The 25,381-nt window shown below is 48.9% G+C and overlaps 1 protein-coding gene across 3 annotated transcripts in view; it reads left to right on the top strand.

The window, feature by feature from the left end:
• The window catches only part of ANO2 (anoctamin 2), a 301,537-nt gene that overhangs the window by 114,630 nt on the left and 161,526 nt on the right, over window positions 1-25,381 (top strand). The window lies entirely within an intron of this gene.

Raw genomic sequence — 25,381 nt, 5'->3', positions numbered from 1 at the left:
TAATTAGTTGAAAATAGCTCTTGTGTCGCTAGCAGTTCTGCACGCGTAGCACGCCTGGCCTCGCCGTGTGTCCTCCTGTAATGCGGGCTCTTCAAGCAGCCTCATCGTCGTGATCGTTCTCTTTGGGACCCACTGGCCTGGGCAAGTCAGAGCGGGGCCCTCCTGCACGCACACCTCACCTGGCGTAGTTAAGCTGACACCTGTTTGCACGGACCACATGTGGGACACTGGTGCTGGGGGGTAGAGCTGAATTAAGTGTGACCCCATTCTCGAGGAGCTCAAGCTCAAAGTCGCGTCCCCAAGCGTGTGGATGACTGCGTGGCTTTTCTGGGAAATGGAGGAAGTTTTCAAAGAGTAACTGTGAGGCTCTAGAAAAACAGGGTATAGGAAAGATCATGGGGGTGGGGGGAAGGTGACCCCCAGACCAGTCATCTGTGGTGAGGGGGCTCAGGGCTATCAGCTGTGCCTCAGGCAGAGATTTTTTTGGGGTGCCTCTGACTCTGGAAACATCCGTTGATGCATGGCGGCACCCACAGACCCCTGAAAATCTCAGGAAACGTTTTAGGAGCTCACATCACTTAGGGATTTACCAAATCGTGGCAAAACCTCCTGTGTCCAAGTCAGGTTATCCTGCCTAGAGAAAAGCCAGCCAGGCTAGAACCGTTTCAGGGAAGGAAAAGAAATGTGATCAAAGATGTGGAGAGGCAGCCGTGTGAAGACAGACTTAAACAAATAAGAGCTCCTGCGCTAGGACGAAGTGGAGACGGAGTGAGGCTGCACTTGTTAATTTAGAAGATGGATAGAGTGACTGTCCGCGTGTTTATCAAACCCCGAGGCACCTGCCTAGGGACATTCCTCTAGACTGAGAGCAGTGGGTTAAGGGGGAGAAGAACTCGGTTTCAGCTCCAGTCTTGATTCCAAGTGACATAATACTGGGGCAAAGCCGTTCTCTCTCAAGCCTCCGTTTCCTCAGGTGTGAAATGGGGATCATAACACCTGTCCTACCGTCCCCACGGTATTATTGCGAGGATTACGATATAGTTGTGCAAAGAGCGTGGTGGTGGACACAGGTCTGGTTAGGGAGAGTTGTTACTTATCTGCTCCCTGGGGGAAGTTATACTATTCCCTAAACTAGCAGAATTTTATACGGTTCTTTAGTTTGTCTTGACAAATACTGTATAATCATAAGACTATTTTTTAACATCTTTATTGGAGTATAATTGCTTTACAATGGTGTGTTAGTTGCTGCTGTATCACAAAGTGAATCAGCTATACGTATACATATATCCCCATATCCTCTCCCTCTTGCGTCTCTCTCCCTCCCACCCTCCCTACCCCACCCCTCTAGGTGGTCACAAAGCACCGAGCTGATCTCCCTGTGCTAGGCGGCTGCTTCCCACCAGCTATCGATTTTACGTCTGGTAGTGTGTATATGTCCCTGCCACTCTCTCACTCCGAGACTGTGTTTTTTAAAAATGGTAAATCAATGCACTGTATTCACGTTGTGTGTGTGTGCTCTGTGCCTCCTAGCGACCCTGCCAACTGGATGTTCTGACCTCCGTGTTAACGGGCGTGAGGGGTTGGGGTACTGAGCTCAGGGAGATAGGAGCTTCCCGAAGCCACAAGCCAGCCCATCTGGGATTTAAACGCAGGCCTGTCTGACTCCAGAAACCATGTCTTTGCCCTCGTACCCCATGGCTGAAGGTGACCCAGGGCTTTGTCCAGCCAGACGTTGGGCAAGCTGGGCTTCCGGATACCTAGCGTTAATCCCTTTGATCAGCAACCTCTGAGGGACAGCTGCTGTGGTCTGCGGAGGGGGGAGTGGGGCTCGCCGAGCAGGTCACGCCCTGCTCTGCGACGGGCCGTCCTCGTGAGCAGCAGCGATGCGTCACCCGCAAGAGCTGCCTGTCGGGGGGGCCCCGAGCGCCATGTTTTCGGTTTCTCACGTCTACTTTTCATCATAGTCTTCCTTTTCCCTGACTTCTTCCATGCCATCAGGTTGCCAGCTGTCACTTCTTGCTTTTGTCAACCGAGTACGTTCCTTCCCGACTTCAGTTTGCTGCTCTGTCTCCGTTGCAGGTTTAGTAACCTGACCCCTGAGCAGGTACCATTGTGCGCCCCCGGTGAGCCTCTTCCACAGCCTATCCCGGACGGAGTCTGCCTCCTGGCAGGTGTGGGGTTTTGTGGAGGCTCTGCCTTTGTCATGGCAATGTCTTCCTGGTGTTGCCCAGTGCGAGTGAAATGCTGTTTCCGAGATGGGACCAGAGCCAGTGTGGTAAGGCAGGTGCCTTTGCCGTGAAGAGCTGCATTTTGTTCCTCTTGCTTGTTTCGGGAGGTCACAAGAAATGCAGGCCAGAGCTCAGAGTCCGTTGACACAAGAGTCGATCCTCATCAAGGGTCCACTGGATGCCAAGCTTTGTCGTGGGTGTGGTGTCAAAGCGAAAAGAAGGGGGAAAGCGGGAAGCTTGAAGGGTAACAGTGGGACCCCAGGTGTTCACAGTCGATCTGATGGAGGCCGCGGAGGTAAAGTGGTACCCAACAGGGAACCTGGGCACAGAGCTGTGCGTAGACGGGCTGGGGGCAAGGCGGTAGGTGAGGGGACGGGCCACAGGTTCTGAAGGGGGTTGTGACTAGCCCTAGTGCGGTTGATGAGGGAAAGATGAGAGACTTACAGGACAGGCGAGTTTTGAGCAGAAAGTAGAGATCTGAAGGAAGAAGGAAGTGCGGTTGGGAGATTTACAAGAGTCGGGTTGGAGTGTTCTTGGTCGGGAAATGTCGACGGAAGGGGAGGCTCAAGAACGGGTTGGGGCTGCAGACGGCTGAGAGGAGAGCCCCGGGGCTACGGGAAGTGGTTGGAGGAGGTGTCTGAGACGGTGCAGGGGGAGGAGAGGCTAGACAAAGGGGCCGTGATGATGGGGAGCAAAACGAGATGCTGTCACGTGGTCTCTCTGGGGTTTAGGTGGCGAAACGGAGCTTTCGGGGGTTCAGGACGTGTGCGCTCCTGGCTGTGAGGTGAGGATGGTCCGTCGGGAGCCAGCTTCTCACTCACCGGCTCTTGGGAAACTTTGGGCAAGTCATTCAGCCCTTTGGATCTGGTGCCCATCCTCTTGCTGAGAGAGAGAAGGAGAGGAATTTTGCATCTCCTCCACAAACCCTCTAGGCTGTGACGGCAGGTGCCATCTATCTGTGGGAAGCAGGTCCTCGGGTGGATCCGAGGGGCTGATCCTGCCCTAGAAGGAAGGAGGGGACCGGCCGGGGGATATACGTCGCCATGGACACCGCCTGACTCTTTGATCCCCGTGAGCCACTGTTGCACCGCCTGTCTCTGGAACCCCTGAGCTCCCCTTCCTGCTAATGATATTCTCCTGAGCGATGTTCTCCACCCACGGCACACGGATATGTGACCCACATAAACAGAAAACGTCGTGACACATTGAATAACATCGTTGCAACACGCGTTACAACAGCGACCGCAAGATCTCTCCATTTAATTAGCCGGGCAAGCCCAGGCGCTTCACACAGACGTATGCCTCCGTTTCAGGAACGGAGAACCACAGCATTTTGTGGGTTTGGAAGTCACAGACATAAGCAAGAAAAAGACAAAACAAAAAGCTTCAAGATCGCTGCCTGGGAGACTGCTGTCCTCCAGTACCTTCTTGGGATTTTCTCAAGGTAGTCAAAGGTGTGGGTAGTTGGGTAGCTGCCAGGGATGGCTGTCTGCCCTGGCCGAGTGGCGGGCTCCGATGTGGAGAGGTTGAGACCCTCGGCCCACATCGCCCAGCCCATCCCAGGGCCTCAGGAAGCCCTCCTTGAGGGCTCAGGACTTGGGGCTGTTGCCTCGGCCCTGTCGGTTTCTTTCATAAAATCCGTGTTAACTGAACACAGGAGAGGCAGAGATGAGATTGGAGGACTGAGACCTTGAACTTTTTATTTGGAATTGCAGTCTGGAGGAGGGTAAGGGCAATGGCTTAGTTTCCAGCAGTTTTCAGTTCTGACAAAATGGCAGTATTTCCTTAGGCTGACATGCAGCCCAGTCCTCAGCCTTTGGGCAGGCAGGCAAGCCGCTCATTCTCCATGCTTACCCCCTGGTCTGTTTCCCCTTCCGGTCAAATCCGAGGGGAATCACACTGCCCCCCTCCCCCCACCATGGACAGCCTAACACTTCTCTGAAGGTTTAGCCCTGGGGGTGAGGTTAAGCCCTCTGACGATCCAGCGGCCAGCTGGAAGCATCTCTCAGGGACACCGTGAAAGACAGAGGAGAGTCCCTAAACTCAGACCTCTCACCATCCAGTTGGGAGAAGACTCAGTGTTTTGGGAGAGAGATTTAAGAGAATGGATAATCCAGTTCTATTTAATGCAGTATATTTATTGGGCATCTTTGCTGTGTTTGTTTTATTTGTGTTTATGGTTTCAGGTGCTAGAGTTAAAGTGAAGAAAAAGATGTGGACTGATTAGATAACTTACCTCATCCTTGGGTGATTAGATAATTTACCATCTAACCTAGGACACTCTTGAGAGTGAAAGGGAGCATTATTAACAGTTATGCTGAGTGTACTAGTCAGCTACTGTCACAATAACGCTGCATAACAAACCACCCCCAAATCTACAGCTTACAACAACGGTTGTTTATTTTTCTTGCTCAAGCGTGTCTGTAGGTTGAGTGGAAAAGGTTTGCTTCGGGCTGAGGGTCAGCTGGGCTTGGCTCCAGGCTTCAGACCGTGTTCAGGTCTCCACAGGTCTGCACGCTCTCCATAGATCAGAAGCTACCTGGGCGTGCTCCTCTCGTGGTGAGTCACAAGAGCACAAGGAAAGGCAGGGAAACACACACACACAGTGCCTCTTAAGGCCTCAGTTGGCATCCCATCCGCTAGGGCCCCACTGGCCGAAGCAGTCATACGGCTGAGGACCAATCCATGTTTCTGGAAAGTACACTCTTTCTTGAGGAGAGAGGAGTCGATATCTGCTGAAATCCCGTGTAACCTGCCCCAGTGAGACAACAGGTATAAACCAGGACTGTTCCGGAAATATGTGGACCTGTGGTCCACCCTTGTCTGGTCTCGTGGAGCTTATGAGCTAGCAGGAAAGACAGATTATGTGTAGTTTTTTATTTTAAAAATTTTATTGGACTACAGTTTCAGGTGTATAGCAAAGTGATACATAAAACTGAATATATCAATATATATATATATTCTCTTTCAGAATCTTTTCCCTTATAGATCATTACAAGGTATTGAGTGTAGTTCCCTGTGCTGTACAGTAGGTCCTTGTTGTTTATTTTATATAAGTAGTGTGTGTACGTTAATTCCAAACTCCTAATTTATGCCGATAATGTATAGTTAATCGTGAGTGTGACGTGGGTTACACTAGGGGAGTGCGGGGTGTCAGGGGCAACCCAGCCTCATGGGAGAAGGCCAGCTGAGGAAGTGACATTTAAACGAAGCTTTGGTGCATGAGCGAGCCAGGCAGAGACGAGAAGGATAATGACAGTAGCTCTCGGCCCGTGGTACTTCCTGCGTGCCAGGCGCCGTTTAAGCCCTGCGCGCTTGCTGACTCACGACGAGCCTTTGAGATATACTATTACCCTCAGTTGACAGATGAGCAGTTCAGACACGAAGAGGATGTGAAGTCACCCGCCGTCACACAGCTAGCGAGTGAGGAAGAGGTGAGGTTTGAACGCCCGAGTCTGGCTCCAGAGTCAGTTCTCTTTGCCACAGGGTACGCTGCCCACAACAGAAGGAGGGGGCCTGGGGTGCCTGGTGTTAGGTCAGCAGTGGGGGGAGTAACGGGGGCCAGGCTGGGGCGAAGCAGGGACCGGGCCCTGGAGGAGCTTCCCGGAACCACAGGCCAGCCCGTCTGAGATTCGAACCCAGGCCTGTCTGACTCCAGAAATGATGTGTTTTCCCTAGTACCACGTGGCTGAAGGTGACACAGAGCTCCGTTCTTTCGTGGGCCGTTTGAAGATTTGGGGCTTTATCCTAAGGAAAAGAGCCTGTCCTTGAAGGGTTTGGCTTATGTGGGTGTAGACGTGTGGACGGCACTGATGTGGGCCGGTTGCTTGTACTTGGAAAGGACCTGAGGCTCCTCTGTGTGGGCGCTAGAAGGGACCCGAGATTGTACGTTTTGTGCCAGACAGGATGGAGGCAGGGTGGGGAGTGTGGGGAGAAGACCAGCTTCTCCTCCCGGACGCCCTCTGTCCTTGTGAGAGGACTTGGTGGGCGTTCTGGGGAGTGCGGCCCTGAGTGCCGTCTCCTTATCCTCCACGTCCCAACTAACCCGCAGGTTTCACTAGGTGGTAATCAGTGCGCGGGAACTGTCTCTCCCCATTCAGCAGCGGGGATGTCTTTGTGGGTGTGATGGTGGCCACGGCTGACACAGCGCCTAGCCCGCGCTCACTGGGTACCAGTGTCACCTCGCCCAGCGTGGACCTGATCTGGTCTAATCCTCACGGCAACCCTGTGACGTTGGCACAATCACTGTCCCCTGTTTTCAAGATGAGGACACAGCAGTACAGAGAAGATAAGTCACTTTTGCTGCAGACCTCAGGCAGGACCCCTCCAGAGTCCATTATCTTAATGACTTTGCTGCACTTTGCGGGAGGAAACCGTGCTGGTGAGACACGTGGGCTGCTTCTCAAAGGGGGCCCCAAGGCAGAGGTTGGGGGTAGTGGATGGGTGTGGTCAGATGGGGTGGTCAAAGGTTTCTAGGATCTTTTAGAATAAAACAGATCTGGTTCCTTAAAGAGGGTGTTGCCGTAGATCGTGGGGACTTAGGAATTTTAGTTCTGGGGATCCTTGAAAACCATTCTCTTATTTCATATAAAAAAAGAAAAAGCAAAAAAGAACAAAGTCCTCTAGCAGAAGTAACAAGGCAGAGGGACAGAGGTATCATGTCTGAGGCCACTTCCCAGTAAGGAATGTTTAATACGTAACCTGCTGACATTTAACAGAGACAGCAGTGAGCTAGGAGGTGGAAGGACGTGTGGGGTTAGAGGTGGTGGCGATGCCCCAGGCAGGTGGATTACCTGCTGCCTTCCTCACCTAACAGGGGCCTTGGGCCAGGTGATCTGTAACGTCCCTTCCGGGACTCACTTTCTAGGCCGTCTGGGATACCGTCTCAAGCCTGAAGCTGGTCTTGGGGCAAGACCCAGGGTTCCCCCCAGGGACCAAGTTGAATTCGGGGTTGGAACCCAGAGTCTGGACCCCAGTCCTGGGCTCCGTCCCCTGGACTCGCGCCCTCTTAGGGGCACCCCCGTACCCACATCCCTGGATTCCTCTCTTCACTCCATTAACCTCTCCCCCTTCCTCGCAGCCCACCTCTGGTTTCTTTTGCCTTTCTGGCTTTGATCGCATCTGGAGCACTTTGTAGAGTCGATGAGTGTGTGGTTTCCTGTTGGGACACATGGTGTCTATCAGAGACGCTTAAGAAGCCCGGATAAGTGGAAAAGTCTGTGTGGCATCTCAGGGGCGGCTGGCCTGGAGGGTGGATGGCAGCTGTGTGGCAGGGGACCTGGCAGGAGGGCCCGCTGACTCTCGGGAAGGCCCAGAGGCCTGGCCTGGGGCCTGCTGTTTCACAAGGCTGTGAGCTGTCCTGGTGGGTTGGTGCCTGCGTGTGTGTGTGTGTGTGTGTGTGTGTGTGTGTGTGTGTGTGTGTGTGTGAGTGTGTGTGGAAGGGCCCCTCTGCCTTGTTGCTATGGGATGCTGCCTTCAGTGCTTTGCTCTCCGTCGTAACCAGGACTCTTATCTGCACGTCCAGGAACATAAGCCAAGTAAGTGTGTGTCCCCTCCAGGTGGACAGTGGGTGATGGACGTGCTGTGGGGCTGAGAGGCAGCGCGGTGCTGTCTGTGAAAGGTGACGGTAATTTCCAGGGAGCCGCCTGGCTGGACCAGCGAGCCTGCGTGTGGATGAGATGCAGAGTGGCCTTCCCAGAGGGCAGGAGCTGGGCGCGTGCGTGGCCCGGGCCCCAAGATCAGCCCGCCCTTTGCTGTGTGTCACCCGCTCCCTGGGCTCTGGCCCTCAATCCCCGTGTCGTGCCGGGCGTGGGCAGGAGGGAGTGGGCGTGATTCTACGTGGCTGAAGATGCCGTCGGCAGGCAGGAAGCGAGGTGGTGGCGTGGCGGGAGGAGACGGACTTCATGAAGGTGATTCTCGAGGACTGAGGTCCCACCTGCCCTCCTTTACTTCTCTTTCTCCCTGTTATGGGTGGAGGGGTAGTGGGTGTGTCCAGCCAACGCTGTCTACCTTCTGTTTGGACCCTGACCCCGCCTCCCCCGAGGCTGTCTCCTCCACCCTCCCCACACCCCCCAGAGGTTTTTATCTCCAGGCTTCACGGCTACGTGCAGCGCCCTCGAGCTCTGTGCCGCCCTTGAACTTTCTCCTTCTCTTCCCCGATAACCCTCACATTTTATTTACCCCTTTTCCTTCCACCTCCTTTCCTTCCCCAACTCCTCCAGCTCTGTGCACTCCTCGTGGGGTCTTCCAGGTCTGGGGGTAAAGGACCCCCGGCTGGGAGTTCGTAGGCCCAGGGTGGGGAGTGCTGGGGCCTGCCCCGCCGAGCTCCGCCAGGCAGCTTGTAAATGCGCCTGCAGGTCTAACAGAGCGCAGCCCCCTCTGTGCACGGCTTGAACCAAAATGCAGACGCCCCTGGACACGGTTGGGAACGTAAACAGCTAGTGGGTCGAGGACTTCAAGCAGCGAGCAGGCTTGGCGGGAGAGAGGCCGGGTGCAGGCTGGCCTGGGTGGCTTTTTCTCACGGGTGTTCCTCCGGGCTCCCCGACTTCTTGGATTCTAGGCTCCAGAGCACCTCTCTCGGGCCGCAGGTCCTTGACTGTGGGGGGACAGAGGAGAGCGGACGATCTAGTCTTCCGTTTAATGTGTCTTGCTCAGGGAGAGGCCTTGGGAAGAGGGTGGAGGGAGAGCTGAAGGTGTGGCCTGGGCGGCACCCTGGAACATCTGACACTGGGACTCTGGTTGGGGCTCAGGCTCCAGGGGTTGGGGCCCGAGCTCAGCTCCCGTGGGGCTGGGGACAGGCAGCCACGCGCTGTGACCTGCTTGTTCATCCATTCCCCGGTCATTCAGAGCGCTTCAGCAAACACCTGCACTGTGGCAGGAGCCGTCCAGGCAGTGGCGCTGCAAAGCCCTGGCCCTCAAGAAGCTTAGAGTCAACCTGGAGAAAAGACAGCTCAGCGGGTGCCTCCAGAAGCATGAGGAACGCTCGGACAGAAGGTGTGCAGGGGGCTCGGGGAGGGACAAAAGAGGGGCTCCCTCATCAGTCAGGGGAGGCCTCCTAGAAGAGGCAAGGACGGAGCTGAAGTTTGAATAATGACTTGATGTCAAATGGGTGTAGAAGGGGGGGCTGGGCATCCCGGGCCAGGACACCCTCATGAATTGAGGCAGGAAGTGGGGAAAAAGGCACTGTCCTTGAGGGGCTTCCAGGAGCTGAGCACGGCTGGAATGAAGAGTATTTGTGATTGGGGGGGGGGGTGTCAAAGGCAGGGAAGGCGGCAGGGAAGGCGGGGAAGGCGGGCAGCTGTCCGACCATCAGCCTTCACCTCTGAAGCTCAAGTGGTGTGGAAGGACTTGAAGTGGGAAACTGGTGGGGTCAGACTTGCAGAACGTCATCTGAGGGATCGAGAAGGCTCCCCTAACTGCTTTTCCCAGGAGTGTGCCACAGCTAGGGCGAAGCGAGGCCTCGTGGACATGGGGCGTGGTGTCAGTGGGTCTCCAGGGGAGCGAGGGTGTCGGGGTGAGAGAAGGACCAGAGCTGGGAGACGAGACCTCAGGTGAGGAAACTGAAGCTCAGGAGAGACAGGAGCCCGGGGACACACAGCCAGTCAGCTCTGAGTGAGAGCTGATCAGAAGCAGTGACCCCGCAGCCCTGCTCGGGGGGTGGCTCTGTCTTCTCCACTTCCAACACCACCTGCTACCTGTGGAAACGTCACGGGGACGTTTCTGCGAAATCCACACGCACATGGCAAGATCACCGTCGCCCGGGCCTTCTGCCCTGATGCTTTCCGAGAGCCGGGTTTACCTGCTTGTGCTCCATCTCCTGTTCCCGGTTCCCCTGGGGGTGGAGATTCTGAAGAAGAAAGGCAGCGCTTGACTGGCTAGCCTCCTTCAAGGGGGCCGTGTCACAGGGTCTCGTCACAGGCTTCGGGTCCTTGAGAATGGGAGGCACACGTCAGATTCTCCATTGGTACACAGTTACCTTGGGAGAGAACAGAATCTGGGACTTTCCTGGCGGTCCCATGGCTAAGGCTCCGCGCTTCCACCGCAGGGGGTGCGGGTTCAATCCCTGGTCAGGGAACTAAGATCCTGCGCGCCACGCAGCCAAAAAAAGGTAACGGAATCAAGATTCAAAGTGCGCTTGACAAGAGGGAGCCTTGAGTCCAGACCAACAGGTGAAATTCAGCAGCGGTGGCCGTAAAGCCTGTACCTGCGGGACCAGGACCAAGGGCGTCTGATTTGGAGGCGATTGTGTGAGAGAGATGAGGGCGGCCGTGGAAAGTGGGCCACAGCTAAACGTGAGCTCTCGGTGTGTTGCCCAACATGGACTTGTCTGACCCTGAAGTAATGAACTCATGGGGTACATGGGCTGTTGGTAATTAGGGGGTCAGCGCCCTTGAGTCCACCGTGGACAGTGGGCGCTCGCTTCTGGTGCCCCATTTACAGAGGTGCATCGACACTGGAGAAGATTCATGGCTGTTGCAAACAGGTGGCCCTAGGGAAGCTCTCAGCCGAGAGACATTAGAAAATGTTTGGTCCACTGTGTCTGTGAGCCTGTTTCTGTCTTGTAGATAGGTTCATCTGTGCCATATCTTAGGTTCCACACGTAAGTGGTATTATACGGTATCCGTCTGTCTCTTTCTGACTTACTTCACGCAGTATGACTATCTCTAGGTCCACCCGTGTTGCTGCAAATGGCATGATTTTGTTCTTTTTTATGGCTGAGTAGTATTTGTGGTTGCCAGTGGGAAAACGGGGTGCGGGGGGGATGGACTGGGAGCTTGGGGTTAGTAGATGCAAACTATTAACATACATTATAGAATGGACAATAAGGTCCTGCTGTAGAGCACAGGGAACCATATTCAATATCCTGGGATAAACCACCATGGAAAAGAGTATAAAAAAGAATGCATATATGCATAGAAATTTTTCTTTGGTCCAGAAGATTTTTTTGGAAAACATTAAATGTGAGTATTTTCAGTTGGAACCTACGCTCTCTCGTTCCCCACAGCTCCCAGAATCCCCTGTTGTCTTATGTCCGGCAGCTCACACTTCTATGACATGTCTCACCCTTTTCAACCTGTGCCTCTTGAGTTAAAGCGGTGGTTCCCAGTTCTGGCAGCTCACTGGAAACTTGGGAGACCGATTCCCTACTTCCACACGTGGCCATTGTGGAGTATCTGGCACAGGAGTAGCTTTTCTGCCGTCAAGTAGAAAGCTAGTTAGGTGGATGTGTACAAACTGTCTCCAGATTTTAGAGAACAGGCGGGTAATCCCTGAAAGAATGAGGTTAGCGCTACAGTTGCTCTGAACAAGGACAAAATACAATAGCAAGATGGTAGACTTAAATCCAACCAAATTGGTAATTACATTAGTACAAATGGCCTCAACATCAAAAGTAAGAGGTAGAAATCGTTAGATTGGATAAAAAAGCAATACCCAACTCTGTGCTGCCTACTGGAAACATACTTTAACTGTAAAGGAACGGGTAGGTTAAAAGTAAAAGGATGACAAGAGATATACCGTGTTAACAGTAATCAAAAGAAAGCCGAAGTGGCTGTGTTAATACCAGACAAAGCAGGCTTCAGGGTAAAGGAATATTATCAGAGATGTGGACAGTGTTCATGTCGGTGAAAGGGCAACTCGAGAAGATGTAACAGTTTCCTTAGGCTTGTGTGTACCTGATAACAGCTTCAAAATACATGGAACGAAAATTGACAAAACAGAAAGAAGAAAAGGGACAAATCCACAATTATATTTGGTGATTTAAACTCCCTTAGTAATTAAGAGAACAAGTAGACAATCAGTAGGGATGCAAACTTGGAAAACGTCACGAAGGCACTTCACTTAACGGGTATCTATAGAGCAGCGCACCCAAACTGCGGCAGACACGTTATTTTCAAGTGTGCACGGACCATGTACTGAGCTAAACCATGTCCTAGTCCATAAGACAAGTTCCAGCGGTTTTTAAGACTTGAGGTCGTTTGGCATATATGCCCAGGCCATGGTGGCGGTGGAATTAAGGGAGAGCCCTTCACACAAAGGCCTCCCTGCAGCTCACCCTGCCCCTGCCCCCTCCTCGCGGGCAGGGCCACACCTCCTCCACTTGCCACAGGCTGACCAGAGTCAGTCCAGTCATGCACCATTCTTGTTTGGTAGACACTGGGGGCCTTGGAAAACAGTTTGAAATAGGTGACATTCGTTAACAAGTGGGAAACAAGATAAAGTTCATACGACCCGTTCGGGATGTCCCAACTGTTTATATATTTATATATAAGTAATATAAAAATATTTACATTTTAAATTAATTTATATGTATTAATATAAAACATTTATATTATATAAGTAATATAAGCAAGCATTCTTTTATATTCTCTGATCATCTCCTTGCATGAAACGTTTACTCCAGGCAGAAACCTCAAGTCCAGAGACAGAACTTTGTTACCCTTATAACTAATATCAGGGAAACAGAATCCGGAGACTCAGCTAGACCTGGGGCCATTTAGGACTTCGGCCTAAGGCATCATCTCTAGAACCAGGGGGACAGGCCTCCATGAAGATTGATAAGCACGGATGGATGGATGTCTGAAATATCGTCTGTTTAGTCCACATTATTTGAATACCTCTAATTTCGCCCGAGAGTCCTTTCCTAACGTTTGTTATGCTAGTCAACAAGCCATTATTTTTAGCCACGAAAATCCATTTCTTACTCACTGTATGCTAATTAACCAAGCTGGGCTCGTGGATAGAGATAAGGGAAGCAGAGATGCCACCTGTGAGCACGGGCTTTCTGAGCAGAGCCCCTGCTGGGCACCTGGGCTGTCTTGGCCGGCACCTGCATCCTAGCTTCGGTCCAGTAAGACACATCCTCTCACACTTTATATGATGAGGTGTTTGAAAGTAAATTCTACACATTGTAACATTTTCCTAGACGATGTCCCCTTCTTTTAAAGATGTCGAGGAAAGGATGCCCACTGGCTCCCCTGGTGACCTACTCCTGTGTTTCCTGAAGTCATCAAGGTTTCCTTTTCCCCCTTCCAAACTCCGCTTCCAGGAACATCTTTACTCCTGTTTTCGGAGCCTCCTTCAGAATGTGCGTGGCCCGCGCCGCCTGCCCTGCCTTGTGACTTTAAGACTTGCGCTTCCTGAGGGCAGAGAGTGGGTTTGAGTGCGTTTCCCTGCTGGTTATGTTTACAAGCGAAGGATCATCCTGCCCCCTCGTAAATGGCTATGAACTTTCTCTCTGTGGTGGTCACACTAACTGCTTTATGCTCAGATAATTCTTTCCAGCGATCCCTTTGTTCACTTGGCTTCTCTACCGAAGTCAAAGGATGGATGGGATGTGTAGGGAGGTGGGATGAATTAATGGACGTTTCTCCGTTTTCTTCTCTGAAGCCTTTTCAGAAAAATTATTTATTTAACTTTTAAATTGGGGGAGAGTTGTTTTACAATATTGTGTTAGTTTCTACTGGACAGCGAAGTGGAGTTCCCTGTGCTAGACAGCAGGTTCTCATTAGTTATCTGTTTTATACATGGTAGTGTATATGCGTCTATCCCAATCTCCCAGTTCATCCCACGCCCCTTTTCCCCCCTTGGTGTCCATATGTTTGTTCTCTACATCTGTGTCTTTACTTCTGCCTTACAGGCCAGTTCATTTATACCATTTTTCTAGATTTCACATGTATGCGTTAATATACGATATTTGTTTTTCTCTTTCTGACTTCGCTCTGTATGACAGTCTCTAGGTCCATCCATGTCTCTACAGATGGCCCAGTTTTGTTCCTTTTTAAGGCTGAGTAATATTCCATTGTATATACGTACCACATGTTTATCCATTTGTCTGTTGATGGACGTTTAGGTTGCTTCCATGACCTGGCTATTGTAAATAGTGCTGCAGTGAACTTTGGGGTGCGTGTGTCTTTTTGAATTGTGGTTTTCTCAGGGTATACGTAGGCCCAGTAGTGGGATTGCTGGGTCACATGGTAATTCTATTTTTAGTTTTTTAAGGAACCTCCATACTGTTCTCCATAGTGGCTGTATCAATTTACATTCCCACCAACAGTGCAGGAGGGTTCCCTTTTCTCCACACCCTCTGAAGGCTTTTGAAGCCTAAGAAATGAGACGTTGCTACTTAGAGGACAGGGCATGGGCTAAATGACTCCTGTAAAATGGGGAGCAATTGGTGGGCTAAATGACTCCTGTAAAATGGGGAGCAATTGGTTTTATTTGTTTCTTTTTATTTTGAAACAATTTCACACTTAGAGAAAAATTTCAAAAAGAATACAAGGAACTCCCTGCTCAGATTCCTTAGGTCATATCTGACCACATTTGCTCTGTTGTTTCCTCTCTCTCTATATATGAGTATATTATTATTATTATTAGACCGTTTAAGGGAACGTGGCAGACATCATGCCTCTTTATCCCTGAATACGTCAGTGTGTGGTTTCTAAAAATGAAGAATTTTTTTCTCACAGTGTAATTTTCAAAACCAGGAAATTTAACATTGCTGTTATATCATTAGCTAGTCTGCGATACGTCCTGAAACTTCAATTGTCCCAATAATGTCCCATACTACAATGTACAGTTAGCCTATCTTGTTAGTCTCCTTTAATTTGTAATCTCTTCTTTGTCTTCATGGCATTGACATTTTTGAAGAATAAAGGATCGTATTGTCGGAGGCCTCTCAATTTGGGTTCGTCTGATGTTTCCTCATGATTGGATCCAGATTGTGCATTTTTAGTAGGAATCCTACGTAAGTGACGTGTGTCCTTTTCGATACGTCGCAACAGGAGGGCTGTGCTGTGTCCCTTTTACAGTGGTGTTGGCTTTGATCACTGGGTTATGATCGTGTCTACCAGATTCCTGGGCAGTGAGTTTACTGGTTTTCCTTTGTAATTATTAAGAAATTTATCTGGAGAGTCTTTGAGATGCTGTGACTATCCTGACCCTCGTCAGATTTTCACCCATTACTTTTAGCAGGTAGGAATTGTTTTTGGTTTATTGTACTTATTGGGCAGCATTGTGAAGGAAAAAGGATTGGTCAGACTTCTTATTAAAGCCTCTGCTTAGTGTGTGATCATTCCCTGTCCCCATGGTGTGTGCCGCGAAAAAAGTAGGCTTTTTGGATTATCTAAATTGCGAATAGAGAAGAGAGGTTAATTTAATTTTAAATGACATTGTGTGTGTGTATTTGGGAAGGGAGGCAGTGAGCCAAAATGTGGAAGTTGGAGAAGGAAGCTAGATTAGAGAGAAGGAAGCAAACGAAATCTCCTTGTTGACTGAGCTCTTGATCTGATCCTGTCAATGCACAGTAAGTTTCTGTAGTTAATCAGCTGAGCAACTCATCAGGTTTCCAGTCTAGGATATGGAATCCTGGATCTAGGAGGGTTCTCCAGAGACCATCTAATTCAAATCTCTGCCTCTGGGAAGGAATCATTGGAAACATCAGATGAGTTGGGCTTTTCTTTCCTTTTTGATACTTCCAGAGGGGGAGACACACCCGTGTTCTTCCGTGCATAATGCAGAACTGCGAACTTGAGGAGCAGAAAGAAAAAGTCCCATGAGCTCCGTACCTGTAGGGAACCTGTCAAGTGCCCGTTCCTCATCCTCATCAGAATCCTTTCAGCGTTTCATCTAAAACTGATGCCACCGTTTGCGGACGGCTCTGTCCGGACTACAACACTTAACGTTCACTGTCTCATACTGTCCATTACACTTTCATCGGGGACTGCTCTTGCTTCGAGGTGGTCATATTTCATTGATGCTAAGAGTCTGCTGATTGTAAGATGCACAGTTATTTCATGGAGTACATAAAAAAGGTGAACATTTAAATCGATGTAATAGGGTTTAAGAACACCGGTGGTAGAATCCAGAATTTCTTTTTTTAAAGATTTGAATAAGTTTTTAAAAAACATTAATTAGTTAATTAATTAATTAACTTCTGGCTGCACTGGGTCTTCGTTGCTTCACGTGGGCTTTCTCTAGCCGTGGCGAGCGAGGGCTCCTCTTCATTGCATTGCGCAGGCGCGCGGGCTTCAGTAGTTGAGGCTCGTGGGCTCTCGAACACAGGCTCGGTAGTTGTGGCGCACGGGCTTAGTTGCTCCACGGCGTGTGGGATCTTCCTGGATCAGGGCTCGAACCCGTGTCCCCTGCATCGGCGGCGGATTCTTAACCACGGAGCCACCGGGGAGGCCCAGAATCCATAATTTCTGCTGGCCCATTCATTCATTCAACATTTACTCAACAAAAATGATGTGCTAGTTCTTTGGGGGAAGTACAAAGAATCCCCTTCAGCACTTAGCTGAAATTCAAGAAGATAAAGAAAAAAACTGGGATTGGGTAAACTTGAGTTGGATCTTTTTGTCACCACTTCCTGGCTTTATGGTCTTGGGAAAGTCCTTCCATTCCTCTGTGTCTCAGCGAAATGGGGTTGATCATGTCCATCTACTAGTGCTCTTGGGAGGCCTGGGAATAATATCTGAAAATCATCTAGCGTAGTGTCTGACACCCTAATGCAACTCTTACTAGAGTAGGCACCCAATAAGTATTTGTAAATAGATGGATTTGTAGGCGTGCGCTTAAGATGTTTGGTTATAAGAGCGCGTTGCCACTTGTCATTCCTTTTGATGTCTAAATGGCCTTCCCTCTGCTCTGATGGAAGCCGTTCTGCTCCATTGCCAGTGGAGGTGGAGAACGGTGGGGCATCTACTCTTTGATAAAGTTTGAGGACAGACGTGGACTCAGCCCTATGCATTGATCTTGAAACTAGGGCAATGATGTAGCACCTTACGCGTCTGAGGGTGGGACATTTGGGGGCCATTTTCTCCCAGTCCCCCTCTCTGCCACATGGCACGTCTGCTCCCACCTGATTGCAGTTACGTTCCCAGGCGTCAGTGTTACTCACGGGGCCGGGTGCCATTTGAATATGTTGACCAGCTCCAACTATTTTCCTAGCATGTTCCAAGCTTCCCTGAAGCCATGCTGTGCGTTTTGTTCTTCTTTTTTTTTTTTTTCCCCTTTTCATTTTGAAATCTATGTGTTTTCCTGGCACGAGGAGAGAAAGATGGGGGTGGGAAGATCCAATCAAATCCATATGTTTGCGATGCATTTGCCCTGAAATAATAAGAAAGCATTGTTGGGAAATAGCCTCTGGCTGACTTAGGGGCCACTTTTCCAAGCCCCGCACCCGTGTCTTCATCTCCTCAGCTCATGCTACCGCTTGCCAGGTTTGGAGAGGATCAAGTTCACGTGGGGACTCTGCTGTCTTCTCCTCTCCCCTTTCTTGCTGTCTTCGTTCCTCGCACCTTGTCTCCTTCCCTGTATTCTCAGCCGAGGTGAGGACAGATAATTGAATCTTCGCTTCCCTGGAGCCTGTGTGAGGCTGTAGCTGATTATTGCTACCCATGACCTCACTGCCTCATTTAGAGATGATTCCCCTTAGCATCTGCAATGCTGAGGAGTCTTGGTTCATGCTGTTGCCTCGAGCTACAGCTCCCTGGCCTCTGTGAACGCCCTAACTCCAGTGGCTTTTTTATTTTCTCCAAGCTCATGTCACTTTGCACATCTGATTATTTTTAAGCTCACTGTCATTCTTTCACCTCCATATGTTTCGTATATGTGTTAAAGAGCTATTTGTCCTTCATGCATTTGCTGTCATGGGTCTGGGGTTCTGAAAGAGCTTAGAGGAAGGTGTGCATGAGGGAGTCATGATCTCTCCCTAAGCCCTGGAAGCTGGATTCTTTGGCGCCCGTTGTGTTCCGGAGTCGTGGTCCTCCAGGCTTTGTTCTCCACTCAGGTAGCTCAGGAGCCAGGCCAGGCATCGGAAAGCATGTAACCTTTGACTCAGGCCTCAAGTTCTGCTGGAGTTCTGCATTTGTATAGCAGTGAGAAGTAGTCACTGGGACCAAGATTGCATCTAAGCTCAAAGGAGCTCCTCATCCTCCAGTACTTAAATTAAAAGATGTTGATGGGGTCGGAGATGAGAGTTTTTGGATTGTCTGCAACCTAATGGCTTCACCAAGGTATTTCATCTTTACGTTTGCATTTGCTCATTTATTAGATGGAGCTATAATGCCTGTTTCTAGGACTGCCATGTAGGCTTGTGAATTCCGTGCCTTGTCTACGGGTCCCTGGCTGAGGGGGCTTGTGGAGCCTGAAATCCAGACCACGCTCCACTCCCCAAGCCTCGTACCTCTGTGCAGGGCCGTGCATTCCCAGAGGAAGGAACCTTTTCATTCATCCAAGGACTCCAGTTGCTTGCCAAGCCCTGCGCCCTTTCACAGGGTTCTTGGGAGGGTCATTAGAGATAATGCACGCAAAGCATTAGGCAGAGCCCCTGGAACGAAGCTATTTTATTTTATTTTGGGATGGGGAGGCATGGCTGCCATAACCTAGGTCCACCCACCCACTGAAGGAAACACACAAAGCAGTAGAAAGGATCGGGTCAGAACGTGCCTTTAGTGTTTCTCCTGGATTCGGAAGACCATCCTGCCGAGGCTCTGGTTTCTGGAAGCTTGATTTCTTCCTGCCTTGTTTCTCTAGCTTTAACTCACTTTCTCAGCTTTGACTTCTCATCTGCCTGGCTTTTCCACCTGCCACTTGCACCTCCCTTCTCTGGTTGCCCCTGGACTGGATGCCCCGCACATCTGGCTCCTGGCCCTCTTGGGTCTTTGGTCCTGTTTACCCCTCTGAACGCATCTGCTACGTGCAGGGCCCTGCCGATCCTGGCTCCTGGCCCTGGGCCTGCATCCCATCTGCGTCTGGCCCCGCAGATCCTCTTGCTTCGTAGACTGTTCTTTATTATTTGGAGAGGGCTTGGCAGGGGAGAGGGAGGCACTTGACAGAAGTCTCACAGGAGAGCGTTAAAGACTGAAGGTGCTCTGATTCCCAGGAGTACTTTTTTCCCTCTGGAACTTCGGAGCAGCTCCCGTCCCGTTCGCTGGCGTCTGTGTTGTCTCCTCACGTTAGGACTCGAGCTAAGCCTGATTTTCACAGCCCTGCCAGCCTGAGCCCAGCCCCTTTTCACTGTACTTTCTGAATTTGCCCCATATTAGCAAAATTTTCTTTCCAGAAGGGGGCCTTCTCTTGGCCTCCCTGGGACGGCTAAGAACTCAGAGTCTCCCGGCCTCCGACGGTTGATCAGAGCAGCTGGCGGCCGTGTCTGCTGGCTTGTGCCCCGCGGACGCAGACGCAGCCCGGTCCCTGCCGTCGGCTCTGGCAGAGGGGGGGCAATCCAGCTGTTCTGCCCAGCCACACACAGCGCTGGGCTCGGACCCTGGGTTGTCAGGCCGATGATGAGAAGGCAGACTTTGGGAGGCAGGTTGAGGGAGAGTCCTGGGGAACCTGCCGTCCTGTGACTGCGGCACGGGGATCCCTTCTCACGGGCACGTCTGTACTCAACTGCAGAGAAGGACCATGTGCCGCAGGTCCTGGGATGGGGGGTCCTGGGGAAAGAAACTGATCAGCACCATTCCAGAGCAAATATATCTGTCCCCAGAGTGTGGAAATCCCTTTGATGTAGATTCTCTTCTTGGGTTTCTTTTCCAGCAGCCTGTCTGCCACCCCCTCTCCCCGCCCCGGGGCAGGTAAGGGGGAGGCACATACTCTCTAGGAATGGGGTGGGAGCGGGGCCGGAGGGGATAAGACACGGGGGAAGTCCCATCACCCAGGAAGGGAAAATACGCTCTTCCAATGAGGGGAGGTTGTTATAAGGAGCCGAGAACAAGCGCACAGAAGGGTGGGAGTCAAGAGGTCATTATTCTGGCCCCTCCCTCTCTCGGGGTCAAACACTCCGGATTAGGGGTGGGAGTAGAGGCGTAGCCTTAGGAAACAGGTCCTAGAGAGAAGCCCGGAGCCCAGCCTCGCGCCAGCGCGTCGGCGCAGCTGACTGGGAACAGCCGCGGGAGGCGTCTCGGTACGTGGGGCTGAAAGAGCGCCCGCTACAGCCCACAGCCCGCAAATAGGGCCCGGAGGATCCAGAGGTTCTCACGGACCCGCGGACCTGACGAGGCGCAGGGGCTGGGACCGGGAAGAGGCAGCTCTGTTTCCCTTAAGTGACACAATTGGCTCTTCATCCTTCTCTGTCTCATCTGTTCTTACCTTCATGCATTCTGACCTCCCTGTCTCCCTTTCCCGGGTAGCTAGGCTCTGTGCTCAGGCTCTCTGTCCCCCTCTCCAGCCAGTAACGTTTTTATGGGTAAGCAGAGTAGTCCGCCGCTTATGTGGGGCAGTTAGAAGAACCCCTCAAAATATTCTGCACCTTCCTTTAAGAGGTGAAGGTGTTGTATCTCCGTAAAGCTTGGAATGCAATCATTTTCCTGGAAGAAGTGGTGAAGTATCCCAGTGGGATTTAATTTATCAGATCGGCCCCTTAAGCGAAGGCCTAAGAGGCAGTGGTAGAGAAGGTTTGTAGGTAGTACAGGTTAGGCGAGCGGTCAGGGAAATCTTACGTCTCTGAGGGCCTGGATGCCTCGGATGGGATGCTGTGATGGGAAAGCTTCCGAGCTGGAACAAAGCGTGAAGACGTTGCGGGGCGTGGGGGACGGGTGGGTAGCCAGGTGTAGTTCTTTTAGAACTTAGCAAATTTGCCCTGGGCGTGTCTCCTGCCCATCCGTTTCCTTTCGTTCTCGAAATTCCTCCTAGAAGTCAGTATAAGGTGGGCATTAAGAGCGGGAATCTCAAGTTAGACTCATTGAATTTGAATCTTGTCTTTGCTTCTCACTGGCTGTGTGACCTTGGGTTAGTCAACTTTTTGTACTTCAGTTTCCTCATCTATAATTTGAGGATAATAACATACTACCTCAGAGGGTTGTGAGGACTGAAAAATAAGAATATTTATAATCTTCTTAGAATGGAGCTTGGCAAATAATTAGCCCCCAATAAACATCAGTTACTGTTGCTGCTGTTGTTACGTTGGCACACGCACCAGACGCGGAGGGGTCAGATGCCAAGAGATCACATTCTTCCTCCGTCAGGCGCTGGCCACGTGACCTGAGACAAGTCTGTGTGTCCAGGGAGTGTCTGTTCTCACCTGGAAAAGATGTTGGGAGAATGAAAAGTGAGGTGAAACAAGACAATCAGGATGAAAGCACCAGGCAGTTTGTGTTTATTATGTCTCATCTGTCTCCTCCCTTCTCTCTTCCCCTCTCTTCTGCTGGAGATGGGTAATGGACTAGCGGAGAAGTGAGGCGAACACCCTTGAAAAAACAACTAGTATTATCACATTCACTAACACGGAAGATAAGGGCCGTAGTGATGTCTCTTTTTCCCCCCCCAAGATTGGTAATTTGTGTTTTATCCTTTATTTTCTTGACCAGTCTGACTAAATATTGATCCATTTCATTGATCCTTTCAAACAACCAGCTCTTGGTTTCATTGATTTTTCTCTTTTCAAATTCATTTATTTCTGTTCCCCCTTTATTATTTCCTTCCTTCTGTTTGCTTTTGATTTAATTTGTTCTTTTTCTACTTAAAGTGCAAGCTTAGATGATTGATTTAAAGCTTTCTTTTTTAGAATGAATATATGTATATGTATAACTGAATTACTTTGCCGCACACCTGAAACTAACACAACATTGTAAATCAACTATACTTCAATAACAGAAATTCTAGATGAACTTAAAAAGAAAACTTTCTTATTTTAATACCAAGTATTCAATGCTATAAATTTCTCTCTAAGTATTACTGGCATTCTAAGTATAATGGCATTCCACAAATTTTGATATATGTGTTTTTATTTTCCTCAGTCAAAAATATTTTCTAATTTTCTTTGTGATTTCTTCTTTGACCCATGGGTTATGTAGAAGGATATTGTTTAATTTCCAAATATTTGGGGATTTTTCCAGACAGCTTTCTGCTGTTGATTTCTAGTTTAATTCAGTTGTGGTCACAATACAACATTTTTATTATTTCAATTATTTAAAATGTATTAGATTTCCTTAATGATTCAGAATATGGTCTATCTTAGTGAATGTGTATTGCAAAGAATGTATTTCCTGTTGTTGTTTGGTGGAGTGTTGTATAAATGTCAATTCAGTCAAGTTGGTTTGAAGTGCCTTCTATATCCTTACTGCTTTTCTCTACTTGTTCTGTCAACTACTGAAGGGAAGTGTTGAAATCTCTAATTTATACTGGAGGATTTGTCTCTTTATCCTTTCAGTTCTATCAGTTTTTATTGCGTGCATTTTGATTATGCATTTGACACATGTATTTTACTGTATGTGTTTTGGATTATTAGGCCTTCTTAATGAAGTGACCATTTTATCATTGTTTGATGTCCCTTTTTATATCTGGTAATGTTCTTTGTTCTGAAGATTATTTTGTTTGTATTAGCTTTCTTTTGATTAGAGTTGGCATGGTATATCTTTTTCCACTCCTTTACTGTTTTTCTATATATGCCTTTATATTTTAAGTGGGTTTCTTGTACATTTATATTTAATGTACTCATTAACATATTTGCATTTTAAAGCCATCATGTTACTATTTGTTCTCTTGTTCTGTCTGTTCTTTGTTTCTGTTTCTCCTCTTTTCCCACATTCTTTGGAAATGAGTGTAACTTATTTTTCCATTTTATCTCCAGTATTGGCCTATTAGTTATACCCATTTAAAAAATTTAGTGGTTGCTCTAGGGTTTACAAAATACATCATTAACTTATCACATTTTACTTTCGAATAATATTATATCACTTCACATAGGGCATAAGAACCTTACACCAGCATACCTCAGTTCCCTCCCTCCTATCTTTTGTTCTACTGTTACATACATTTCACTTCAGTGTTTGTTGTAAACCCCCCAATACATTGTTGCTGGTTTTGTTCTATACCAATGTTTCTCCAACTTTTTTCCATTGTTTCTTCCCTAAGTCACTCTGTAGACATTATTTTTTTTCCTGAATCCCCTCTTCCCCCTTGAAATACTACAGATGTACTATGCATTGGTTTATATTCTTTGGCCTTCTGGAGGCCTGAAAATAACTGTAATAACTAAGATGGTTTTTGGCTTCCAAAGAACCAGTTTTATCCCCCTGGGGACAATATTGCCCCCACTGGGTGTACATGCTTTAGACCAGGAGTCCCCAACCTCTGGGCGGCGGAACTGGTACCGGTCCTCAGCCTGTTAGGAGCAGGGCTGCACAGCAGGAGGTGAGCAGCGGGCAAGTGAGTGAAGCTTCATCTGCCGCTTCCCATGGCTCGCATTACCACCTGAACCATTCCCCCTCCCCCACCCCATGGAAAAACGGTCTTCGGCGAAACTGGTCCCTGGTGCCAAAAAGGTTAGGGAGCACTGCTTTAGAGAGTGAATTATCTTTTAAAAAGATCAAAAATAAGAAAAATTTCTTTATATTTACCATTCTTTTTACTATTTCTGGTACTCTTTCATTGTGTAGATCAAGATTTTTAACTAAAGAACTTCCTTTAACATTTCTTGTTGTGCAGATTTGTTGGCAATGAATTTACTCAGCTTTTGCTTGCTGAAGTAGTGTTTATTTTGTCTCCTTTTTTTGTTTTTGTTTTTGTTTTTGTGGTATGCGGGCCTCTCGCTGCCATGGCCTCTCCCATTGCGGAGCACAGGCTCTGGACGCTCAGGCTCAGAGGCCATGGCTCATGCGCCCAGCCGCTCCGCGGCATGTGGGATCCTCCCAGACCGGGGCATGAACCCGCGTCCCCTGCATCGGCAGGCGGACTCCCAACCACTGCGCCACCAGAGAAGCCCTTGTCTTCATTTTTGAAAGCTATTTTCTTTGTGTATAGTGTTCTGGGTTGACTGTTTTTTTCTTTCTTTCCATGCTTTAAAGTTGCCACTCTATTATCGTATGGCTTGCATAGTTTCTGCCAAGAAATTGTCTATAAATCTTACCTTTGTTCCTTTGTATATAATACCCTCCCTTCCTCATTCCTCCCACCTCCACCACTCCAGTTTAATTAAAGATTTTTTTCTTCCTATCTTTGGTTTTCAGAAGTTTGATTGTGATGTGTCTAGGTATGTGATGTTTTATATTTGTTTTTGTATCTGTTCTGCTTGGGGTTCTCTGGAATTCTTGGATCTGTTTTGTTGTTTTTGATTAATTTGGAAAATTCTTAACCTACATCCATTCAGATACTCCTTCTGTCCTGTTTCTCTTAATCCTTCTGGGACTTCAATTACATGTATGATAGATCCTTTGATATTGCCTATAGCTCTTGATTACTGGATTCTTTTTTCTTCTTTACTCTTTTTGCTCTTTTTATCTTACTTTGGATGATGTTCATTGACTTATATTCAAGTTTACTGAGTCTTTCCTCAGCTACATTCAGTCACCTACTAAGGCACTCTTACAAAGACATTTTTTCACATCAGTTATAACTTTTTTGCTCTAGCATTTCCATGTTACACTTTTGAATTTCTGTCTCTCTATGCAAAGTCCCGATTTTCTCATGTATGTTGTCCTTCTTTGTAGTAGAGTCTTCCTTAACATATTATTATAATTATTTTAAAGTCCCTGTATGATAATTCTGGCATCTAGATCAATTTTGGTTTTGTTGATTTCCTCATTTCTTGACAGTGTTTTTTTTTTTTTTTAATGTTTCTCGAGATTTTTTTTATTGAATTCTGGACATTGTGTTTGAAAGGGCAGTAGAAACTGAAGTAGATGGTATTTATACCTGGAAATGGGCTTATGCCTCTCTGTCAGGCCGATAGTGAGGGGTGGAGTCAGTCCAGTCAGAGGTGGAGGAGGCTTTGAATTTGGTTCTTGCTAGAATCCTTTTCGTTGTACCGCAGACTTTAGATCCCCTCGCCGGCAGGATGCTATTACCGTGTGCTTCGTGTGGGTTGTGGAGCACTGAAAACTGGTCCTCACTCTTCCCTCTCCGTCCTTTGCCAACAGGGGGGTCTTGCTCCTTCCCCTTCCCCAGCATCAGCCAATCCTTGTTACTTGGTGCTCAGAGCTTTTGGTGTGAATGAAAGATGGTTCTGGAAAATGGGTGGGCTTTCAGGCCTATGTGCAACTAAGGGGGCTCCTCTCTGGTTGGTATACCTTTTACCCCTGATCCTTCTCACAAGTAACCAGGTGGTGGTCGTTGGATAGGATCTTCAGTGCAAAATCCTCTTGTGTCTGGAGCTCCCAGTTATTCTAATCTGTCATGCTGACCTATATACTCAACTTCCAGAGCCTCAAAATTTT

This window comes from Kogia breviceps, chromosome 12 (assembly GCF_026419965.1).
Source record: "Kogia breviceps isolate mKogBre1 chromosome 12, mKogBre1 haplotype 1, whole genome shotgun sequence".
Lineage (NCBI taxonomy): Eukaryota > Metazoa > Chordata > Mammalia > Artiodactyla > Physeteridae > Kogia > Kogia breviceps.
This window is presented reverse-complemented; position numbering and strand designations above follow the sequence as displayed.